The sequence below is a fragment of the Bos taurus genome, chromosome 24 (assembly GCF_002263795.3).
Source record: "Bos taurus isolate L1 Dominette 01449 registration number 42190680 breed Hereford chromosome 24, ARS-UCD2.0, whole genome shotgun sequence".
Lineage (NCBI taxonomy): Eukaryota > Metazoa > Chordata > Mammalia > Artiodactyla > Bovidae > Bos > Bos taurus.
The window spans coordinates 6,532,442-6,543,872 of NC_037351.1; the positions used below are offsets into that span (position 1 = coordinate 6,532,442).

At 39.1% G+C, this 11,431-nt stretch overlaps 1 long non-coding RNA gene across 1 annotated transcript; it reads right to left on the reverse strand.

Annotated features, from left to right (window-relative positions):
• Nucleotides 1-4,883: 4,883 nt before the first annotated feature.
• Nucleotides 4,884-8,504, reverse strand: LOC132343754 (uncharacterized). Its single transcript, XR_009492693.1, has 2 exons — nt 8,244-8,504; nt 4,884-5,165 (listed from the first exon to the last, which is right to left on the reverse strand). It is a non-coding gene; the product is annotated as an uncharacterized lncRNA (long non-coding RNA).
• Nucleotides 8,505-11,431: the final 2,927 nt, after the last annotated feature.

An 11,431-nucleotide genomic window follows, 5' to 3' on the forward strand; every position in this document is an offset into this window, starting at 1 on the left:
CCCAAAGCCATGCGGACGTCAAGTACCCAGAGAGCAAAGGTGAAATTTCAAAGGTCATCACTGTCATCAACCTTACAGGTCAGTCTTTTACTCTAGTCCCAGAAAAGTCTAGAAATCCAGATTCAGGCAGGACAAGGAAAGCACTGTAAATAATTCTTTCAAGCTCACATATAACATATCAGATCAGATCAGATCAGATGAGTTGCTCAGTCGTGTCCAACTCTTTGAGACCCCATGAATTGCAGCACGCCAGGCCTCCCTGTCCATCACCAACTCCCGGAGTTCACTCAGACTCATGTCCATCGAGTCAGTGATGCCATCCAGCCATCTCATCCTCTGTTGTCCCCTGCTCCTCCTGCCCCCAATCCCTCCCAGCATCACAGCCTTTTCCAATGAGTCAACTCTTTGCACGAGGTGGCCAAAGTACTGGAGTTTCAGCTTTAGCATCAGTCCTTCCAAAGAAATCCCAGGGCTGATCTCCTTCAGAATGGACCAGTTGGATCTCCTTGCAGTCCAAGGGACTCTCAAGAGTCTTCTCCAACACCACAGTTCAAAAGCATCAATTCTTTGGTGCTCAGCCTTCTTCACAGTCCAACTCTCACATCCATACATGACCACTGGAAAAACCATAGCCTTGACTAGATGAACCTTTGTTGGCAAAGTAATGTCTCTGCTTTTCAATATGCTATCTAGGTTGGTCATAACTTTCCTTCCAAGGAGTAAGCATCTTTTAATTTCATGGCTGCAATCACCATCTGTAGTGATTTTGGAGCCCAGAAAAATAAAGTCTGACACTGTTTCCACTGTTTCCCCATCAATTTCCCATGAAGTGGTGGGACCGGATGCCATGATCTTTGTTTTCTGAATGTTGAGCTTTAAGCCAACTTTTTCACTCTCCACTTTCACTTTCATCAAGAGGCTTTTGAGTTCCTCTTCACTTTCTGCCATAAGGGTGGTGTCATCTGCATAACTGAGGTTATTGATATTTCTCCCAGCAATCTTGATTCCAGCCTGTGTTTCTTCCAGTCCTGCATTTCTCATGATGTACTCTTCATATAAGTTAAATAAACAGGGTGACAATATACAGGCTTGACGAACTCCTTTTCCTATTTGGAACCAGTCTGTTGTTCCATGTCCAGTTCTAACTGTTGCTTCCAGACCTGCATACAAATTTCTCAAGAGGCAGATCAGGTGGTCTGGTATTGCCATCTCTTTCAGAATTTTCCATAGTTTATTGTGATCCACACAGTCAAAGGCTTTGGCATAGTCAGACAGCAGTAAAACCATATAAACCTTTCTTGTATGACCTAGGATCCACTTTCAGTACTACCTACTTTCTTTTTTTTAATGTATTTATTTTTAATTGGAGGATAATTGCTTTACAACATTGTGTTGGCTTCTGCCATACATCAAGATGAGTCAGCCATTGGTATACAAGTGTCCCTTCCGCCTTGAACCCCCTCCTTTTCCTACCCCTCCCCACCCCTCTAGGCTATCACAGAGCACCAGGTTTGAGCTCCCTGTGTCATACAGCAAATTTCCACTGGCTATCTATTTCACATATGGCAATGTATATGTTTCCATGCTACTCTTAATAAACACTATCCAAGGTAGGTGTGTGGTGTGAAGTGCCTTCTAAATTCACCAAGCAACTTAGAACATGTAAAATACAGTATGAAAGCTTAGTTTTCCAACTTATGTTTCAAAAGTCATGTTTCAAAATGGTCAGTAAAGTATAATATCATCATATAACTTCTAAGTGTTGAAGATGGGAGAAATGCCACACATAGGACTATTTTAAGAACATCTTAATATCATATCTACTGTTAGTACAGTAGTCGGTCAGGCGCAGGTGAAGGCAAAGATGAGCACAGCCCTCAGTTTCTTACAACCCCACAGATAAGTAGAAACATCCATGAACAGCCAAGAACATGAGAATACATTGTCTGCATGTGACTCTTTCACCAAAGTCCTCAGTCTCCCATTTCCCAGACTGAGCACTGATGTTTTATACATTTTCCAAGGGAAAGGCTCATCCCAAAAGTCAGGTCTGCTAAGAGTCCCAGGATGTGAGTCAAGAAGCAGCTTACAGTTGCTGTAGAATAAAGTTCATTACAGTTCAAAGCTTGGCCATAGGGACTTATTCCACCAGATACATGGGCAAAACCACGGGATAGAAATAGTGCATATTCGGGCAGGTAAACATTTCCTTAACTTATGAATGTCTTGAAAATAATTTCTACCAAAAAACTAAAAAACAAAAAAACTTTCTGATATACCAGAGACTCAACATAGCAAATACTCTAAATCATGGAAGTGGTAGATACTATTTTGATAGGGAGACACAAGGAAAATCTGAATATAATCCTAAATTCATTCTCAGAAAAACAGAAATCACCAGGAGCAGTGCAGAGTCAAACAGGAAGACCAGAAGTAATGAGGTGACTTCCTTATACTACAGTGCAATCTCCTATAATTTGCATCAATTAATAGCTCAAGTGGAAATTGGAGGCTTTGTGACCAGCAGGGAAATGTGGGAAGATGTCTTATTGATTCAACCAATGCATTTCATCCAGATGAGTTTAATGCACCGATACTCCACAGAGAGGACTGCTATTTGGGTTTGGTTTTCCTCTATATCTCATGTGATAAGACTGAAATGTAAAAGCTTGTCAGCAGTGGTAGTGATTAACTGTCTAGCCTTTGTTTCAGTTTCTTTTAGAGTAAAAAAAATAAAAAGAAGAAAAAAGGTTTAGGGATGGTAACGTGTATACAGCTAGTCTAACCACCACATGCAGAAAAGGTAAGCTTTACCTCTGACATAGAGCTGTCTAAAGTTTTAATTTCTTCAAGAACAAGGTTAAGAATGCAGGTGTTTAACCATCAATTTACAGTCATTTGTCTGTTCAGGTAAATAGCTTCAGTTTCCTTAAGAAAAAATGAAGCAGGACATAGACTGAAACAGCCTTGAAAGCCATGTCTAATTCATGCAAGAACAAAATGTCTCCTTTTCCATGATTTCACTTGAAAAGAATTTGTTCTGAAGTAATGATGGAGTCATTAGACTTAATTCTATCATGCAGCAGAATACCAAATTGTCCATCTACCAGCCATCAGGACTCATATCCTATTTAATACAGCTTGCATTATCCAGTCTAGAGGTTTCCTAGTCAAATGGTATCAAAACCTAATATCTGAAACAATTTTCTAGACAGAAAGTCAAGTAGCAACCATATGAGAATTGATTTCTGCCCGCAACAGAGCAACGCCAATACAACAGATACTTGAGTTCAACAAGCAGAACAGAGAAACTTTCCAAAGTGATTCAGTGAGTCAGGATGAAAAGCTATATATCAAATGTTATTTTTTAACCAATTGTATCTTTTACATAATTTTTTTGCCATTTGATACAGAGAAATAATTTTAGATCTACATGGAATTTTTCTATTATTGATTTTAAAAGAATTTTATTATTGCATGTAAATAGATATTAAGCTCAAAGACTAAAGGTTTAAAATAAAACAGGTCGTCCAACAGAAAATAATCAGGGGTATGTTCCCACAGAATCTTTTAGTTCAGGAAAAAGCAAATCAATATAATTTGACACACATACCTATGGATACAGAGCATAATCCATAATGATTTTGATTTGGGAAATACAAAGATCAGAAACATTGTCTTAAAATAACTAGCTTCTTGTGATGAAATCTCCTAATATCCTATGAACTACTAGGATGCTTAACTCAGTCTTTGGGAAGACAGCCCTGTGACTCCATCACTGATTATCCTTGCTTTCCCAGAGGTCATATTTCGATCATTAAGTACCTCAAGGGTTCAAAACTGTGAGCTCAGAACCTTGCTGGAACTCATAGTTGGGATGGACCTTTGAAATCAGCCCTGGTTTCTTATCATCTTATCTGGGGGAAGACAGAAAGAAATTGATTTTGCCTCTTTCCCAGGAAACTTGCCCAGAAAGAAGCTCTGAGGAGACTGGAGAGCCCTAAAGCCATTCTTGTTTTCAGGAGAAACGCTGGTAAAGCGTGACAAATATGGGGACCGATCAGGCTCTGCCTCACAGGGGACAGATGTTAACTCCCCTCTCTGGGAAACAGAAAGCGCTAGACTGTAACTGTTTCCCAGGACACACCTATTTCACATTGTCAACACATTAGCGATGCTTTCGGATTGAGGTGTTGGAGAAGACTCTTGAGAGTCCCTTGGACTGCAAGGAGAGAAAACCAGTCAATCCTGAAAGAAATCAATCCTAACTATTCATTGGAGGGACTGATGCTGAAGCTAAAGTTTCAATAGTTTGGCCACCTGATGCAAAGAGACAACTCATTGGAAAGGACCCTGATGCTGGGAAAAATTGAAGGCAAAAGGAGAAGGCAGAAGCAGAGGATGAGATGGTTAGATATCACCACTGACTCATGAATCTGAGCAAATGAGTGAATGGATATGAATCTGAGCAAACTCCAGGAGATAGTGAAGGAAAGGGAAGCCTGGCGGGCTATAGTCCATGGGGTTGCAAAGAGTCAGACATAACTTAGCAATTGAATAACAACACAATATTAGTGATAGTCACTTATATATATTTAAAACATAGGATTGTTTAGCTTGACACTTGAAAGCATTACAGTATTTGAGTCCAGATTTTAGTTGCATGTCTTTCTTTGCATACTATTTAAAGTTAAAGCCTTCTATAGGAACTCCATCCACAAGAGGTGGCAAGATTTCATCAGTGAAAGACGTGTAAGTTTTACTGAGGTTCTCCCAGGTAACGTTGCATAATATTAAGTCATAATGCTGAAGTTATTAGATCTGAGCAAATAGCATAATTAACCATCTATGTTTAAATAGGAGACAAGTGAGAATTTATAAACTAAGATAAAATATGCATTATGTAATTAAGGTATGTAACATTCTTTTCTGTAAACAAAAGCAAACACAGCTTTTTTCCACAGCGCTAATGTCATTTTGGAAGTACCATGCTTCTCGAGGGCCATCAATAAAGGCACTGCATCCATCTTTGTCAATTTCTTAGAGGAGTCATTAGTGAAATGTCACCTTCTGAGTTCCTCACCACCTCGAGGACAGAAAGTTTTCACTTCAAAACAGCAACAACAGCAACACGGATGACACCATCATGCCTTAAAATTTTGCAGCTAGAAACATCAAACAGTTAGAAAAAGAATTTCAAACGATAACAGGATGCATATTGGTGTAATTATTATCATCAATCAATTACAATCGCAAAGCTTAGCAGTTTTCTCCCTCTATTTAAAAGTACTCTGAAATATTAAGCCAGAAGAAATGTAACCGAGAGGAAAAGTCTCATTAGAGTTACATAATGCCACAGTACATTTTAAACCTTCTCTATTTAGGGATTGTTTTGTCACTAACTAAAATCTGGATGTAGTGAAAGTCGCTCAGTCCTGTCTAATGGTTTACAACCCCATGGACAATACAGCCCATGGGATTCTCCAGGCCAGAATACTGGAGTGCGTAGCCTTTCCCTTCTCCAGAGGATCTTCCCATTCCAGGGACTGAACCCACGTCTCCCGCATGGCAGGCAGATTCTTTACCAGCAGAGCCACAAGGGAAGCCCAAGAATACTGGAGTGAGTAGCCTGTCCCTTCTCCAGCAGATCCTCCTGACCCAGGAATTGAACCAGGGTCTCCTGCATTGCAGGTAGATTCTATACCAACTGAGCTATTTGGATAAATGGAAAAAAAAAGATATTATATCATTCCCTGTGATTCTACAGGGCTGGAGTGTGAAGACCAGGATCTGATGTTAAATTACTTTGTCTGAGGCAACTTTAGAAGAACCCAGGTATCTGGGTTTTCAAACATGCTGGTGGCTGAACCACATTACCTGCCAAAGTCAATGGTAAGAGATTATTACAGGCGTTGGATAGCAGAGGTGATGTCTGACATTACTTCCAAATGCAGGATTCCAAGACACAACCATTACAGATAATAATCTAATTCTCAGATTTCAAAAATCTGTACCTACAAAATATCTTACCATTTTCCCAAATTCCAAATACCTGTCTTTGAGAAAGGTATAAAAACATAGGAGAACAAGACTAAATCTGTTCATATTCCAGATTAAAATGTATTTGTATCAAATATGTTTTACCAGTCCCTTGGTAAACATCAAGTTGTGATATAGCTAGTTAGGAGCCCTATCTCCTACCTATTGCTTTTATGTCTCTAGGAAATTTGGGACACATAGCTGCAACCACTTCGCTCAGTTAGCAAAACCCAGCCATTTGTTCCCCAAGGATGTCTTGAAACCTACTAGATGACAGAAGCATTGGATCCAGATAATAGCGCACAGCATGTTGAAGGAGAGAGACGTGAAAACAAAGTGTTCAATGCTATGATGGACATAAGCACTGGTATTTTCTAACTATGTAATCTAGTCTCCTCTTGAATTTTATTACTTTTCTATTGCAGTTTTATCAAACCACCACAAACTTAGTGACCTAAATTTTGAGTTCTTTCTGTTATACTCTTAAGGACATAAGTCTGAAATCAGTTTCACTAAGTTAAAATTAAAGTGTCACCTAGACTTGTTTATAATGGAGGCTCCCTATCACCCGGGCTTGTGGCCCCTTCTTCCATGTTGAAAGCCAGCTGAACAGTCGTCTCCCTCCTCTCTGGGTTCTGCTTCATCCTTCTTGTTGTTGTTCAGTTGCTTAGTCATGTCTGACTCTTTGTGACACCATGGACTGCAGCACATCAGGTTTCCTGTCCATCACCATCTCCCTGTGTTTGCTTAAACTCATGGAGTCGGTGAGGCCATCCAACCATCTCATCCTCTGTGGTCCCCTTCTCCTCCTGCCCTCAATCTTTCCCAGCATCAGGGTCTTTCCCAATGAGTCAGCTCTTCCCATCAGGTGGCCAAAGTATTGGAGTTTCAGCTTCAATCCTTCCAATGAATATTCAGGACTGATTTCCTTTAGGATTGACTGGTTTGGTCTTGCAATCTAAGGGACTCTCAAGAGTCCAATTCAAAAGCATCAATTATTTGGCACTCAGCCTTCTTTCTGGTCCAACTCTCAGATCCATACACAACTACTGGAAAAACCATAGCTTTGGCTATACGGATCTTTGTTGGCAAAGTGATGCCTCTGCTTTTCAATACACTGTCTAGGTTTGTCATAGCTTTCCTGCTTCTCTCATAGCTCAGTTGGTAAAGAATCTGCCTGCAATGCAAGAGACCCTAGTTCGATTCCTGGGTCACTGATCCACTGGAGAAGGGACAGGCTACCCACTCCAGTATTCTTGGACTTCCCTTGTGGTTCAGCTGGTAAAGAATCTGCCTGCAATGCAGGAGACCTGGGTTCAACCCCTGGGTTACAAAGATCCACTGGAGATGGCACAGGCACCCAGTCCAGTATTCTGGCCTAGTCCATGAGGTCACAAAGAGTCAGACATTAGTGAGCGACTTTCACTTTCTATTCCTTCCAAAGAGCAATCATCTTTTAATTTCATGGCTACAGTCGCTGTCTGCAGTTTACTGTGGAGCCCAAGAAAATGAAATATTGCATAGATAAAAGCAGGATTTGTAGGAAAGCATGACAGAATCCCAGATACAGCTCTTTGATATTTTCAATTGGGTTCCATCAATGGGTGGTCCCCACAGAGGAAGAAAAGAAGGAGATTAAGATCAGTATCTTCATTTCTCTGGCTATTTGTCTGATTATCTGAGGTTAGATGCACCCCTCCACCAAAGTCAGGGCCCCTGGTAGGAGGCTTTCTGCAGGACAGATGGGCTGGCCCCCTGTACAAGCACCAGGATACAGGTCCGTTGGTTTTCATACACTCTGCCTGCAGCTGTTTAAAGAGTCCTCTAATTAAACTCTTCTGTAATTCTCCAACATGAATGGATCGCCTTTTATTCCACCCAAATCCTCACTGATACAATTTTTATCCTCATAACCCAGCAAGATCAAAATTATTTTCCAACATTTCACAGGTGAAGAAACCTAAATCCCAAGAAACTAGGAATAAATATCCTTCTCTGTCTAGAAAGTCAACTCCTTAGTGACAAGGGAAAGGCTGGCAGGCCCTGGACCGGAGTCTAAAAGATGCTGTCCCAATGTACTTGTTGCCTTCCTACCCTTTAGCATGGTAACATGGTGACCTTGCAGAAAATAGGATGCGACTTTCCATGCACTGTCCTGCTTCAAACAACAATTAGATCAGCCATGACCTCCTTAGCCTCCTTACCTTTTGTTCATTACAGGAATGAATGAATCTTCACAGCTGTGCTCTTGCCAAAGCAAGGGTTCTGTGACAATCACTTCAATCTTCCATGACCTGTGTTACATATATATAGTTGTATTAACACATACTGCTGTATCTTTGGTACATAGTCCATAAATTTCTTCTATAAGTATTCTTCTTCCAAAGGAATAGACAGCTCCATTGAAGGAAATGAATGTAACTTTCTCTCAATTTTATGTAAATTTTGTTGCAGTTTCTAATGTGCACATTTTCTAATAGGAAGTATTTGACGAATGCTAAAAATATAAATGGCCTTCCTTGGTGGCTCAGTGATAAAGAATCCACCTGCAGTGCAGGAGACGTGGGTTCAACTCCTGGGTCGGAAGATTCCCTGGAGGAAGGCAGAGCAACCCACTCCAGTATTCTTGCCGGGCAAGCCCAATGACGCTGGTTCCAATCAAAATTCATATGGTGAGATTTTATTTCTAAAGTATTCTTATTTAATTTTTTTTGGCCACACCACATGGTATGTGGGATCTGAGTTCCCAAACCAGGGGTCAAACCTGTGACCCCTGCCGTGGAAGCACAGAGTGGTAACCACTGGACCACTGAGAAGTCCCAATGTTTCATTTTTTTAATCACAGATTTTAAAACAATTAACTTGTCTACATAATGATTTATTCTTATGATGCCATCATATGGAATAGGGCGCTGATATCTTACTAAAGCAACACATGTAAAATGCCAAAACTTTTATTTTGTCACCTTACATATACTGATATTACTGTTCTTTTTTCCTCAGGACCTAATTTGCTTTTCCTCATTCTATCACAGCTCCTTCCACCCCCATAACGTCTCTTCTAATCTGAACTATTGTTAAATCACTGGTGAAGTCTTCAAAAATATGTCAGTCACTGGTGTACTAAAAAACCTTAAAAACAGATACAATGACACCTAGTGGTGACAAGAAAATGCATTTGCTGGAAGCTAGGTAGATTCAATGAATGTGCACAGGAACTTGTAAAAATATTGAAGGATTTCCAGCTTCAACATGAAAGCACACGCATTTAGTTTATGAGTATGTACATCCTTCACTTCTTTGACTTACATTCCAAAAGATACAACTTGAATTAATTGCAAAGTGGTCTTGGAAAGTGATGAAAGTCTTCTTGCAAATCCTTTGTTTGCTGACAGAATACACTTGAGAGTTAAATATAAACAAATAGACAAAGCATGTTATAGGAAGATTCATCTAATTTGAGTTAATGAATGAGGTATTATTTAATAGGTCATTCAGAGTTAATTTATAACTCCAGCAAAATTTCAAAGAGGTTCTACACCTTTAATTTAAATGAAGCACAGCACAACCTTTCACTGTAATATTTACAAATAAACAGACACCCATCGCTCCCCATTCTTCAGGGAATTTAAAATGACAACAGATTTGAAATGCCAGAGTCTTTGAGATAATAATTCAGATGGGTCTGTTATTTAAATTATCAGAGTGTCATCATAAAAAGGACTTTATGTTTAATCTCTTACCTGTCATATGAAAATGTCAAAGTATATTATAAGAGCCAGTAAGGATGATCCTACAATGCCATTCTGCCTTCTGTCTCAGGAGTTGGTTCAAGGCACGCTGAATACTGAACTCTAAAGAGAGGAAGATGAATACAATGGTTCACCCTCAATTCTATCCCACAGTCATCATAATTAGTGGAGACGATGTCTCGCCTTTTGCATAGACTACAGCATGATTTTAACTTGGAAACTGCCTCACCATCTGAGCGTAAGATTCCTCACCAGTAATACTAGAGTGAGCACCGAGGTTATGTACAAAGTTTCTTCTGTTACCATGATATCACATTATTATGGCTGTCAACATACAACCAACAAGATGTACCTGATTTGCTCCACAATTATAAAGTTCCCAAAAGTCATTTTCTTTTCACTTTGTTAGACTACTATCTCCATTAATCACATTTTCTCCTTCAGATATGTCAATTCACCAGGCATGAAAAATCCTGCTTACAATTCCAGGAAACACTAAAACAGATTGTTAAATTTAAGTATGCAACTCTAAGGCAATGAAACTGATTTCTGTAAGGCTCTCCATGTAGAAAAAAATGATTTCATTCACTTTTAATTTCTTTTCATGAATGACATCCCATTACAGGTAATTATGCCACCAAGGGTTTTATTGCCTACACTAGTTTATTTAGGGGAAGGTGGAGAAAGAGACAAGAAAATCTTCAGTACATTTGAATTCTTGTAAGAGTGAGCCATGAACCCCACTGCACAGCATTTACAGAGTCTGAATAATATCAGTGATATACCTCTATTAAGTGTCTGGCTTCTGATGGGAATTATATATTAAACATGACCTAACTTCTTTTTTCTACATTTTTATTAATTAAAACCATCTTGAGGGGAGGAGTAGGGAGCTATTTTTGGATTCTAATGCATGCCCTGTAGGAAGAAGGTACAAACACATTCTCCAGGAAGAGCAATCAATTCTTTAATCATCTAATAAAAGCAAGGCTTCCTCCTTGAGTTCATATCACCCTCACCCTCGACCAAGAGCAATATCGCGGAACCTGGACCAACGAGCCACTTTGATTTTAGAGCAGAAAGACCTTGGGAGAAATTATGAAAATCTCTACATAGTGCCACAATACAATACCCTTGGATCAAGAGTTTGCTCTTTGCTTTTTATGAGTTCACTTCTCAGTATAAGCAATATAAGCAAAATAAGCCCATATTTCATTATAATTCAAATATAAATATTTAAAAGAAGGAAATGATTGTTTTCTCAAATATTATATTAAAACTCAAAGAATAAATTCAGTCTATGCATATTCATGGGTTTCAAACAAGGCATCTCTCAGTTTCAGTTTAATGAACATTAATATCTGCCTAAATGCATAAACATAAAACATACAAATATGTATGAATTTCAAAGCAAGATGTTAAAGGCTCTACTTCATTGAGCTGTTAATAACAATATAAATAAGATGAATAAGGCTAGAGTGTATTACATGTTCACTAAAGTGCCAAAATATAAATATATCTTTCTAATAAGTTAAAATGGGGACTAGTTTTTTATTCATAATACAGTTGTTGACAAACCTATTAACCCTACGGTAATGTCCATGGAGAATACTTTGGGTTATATGTTATTCAGTCAGAGA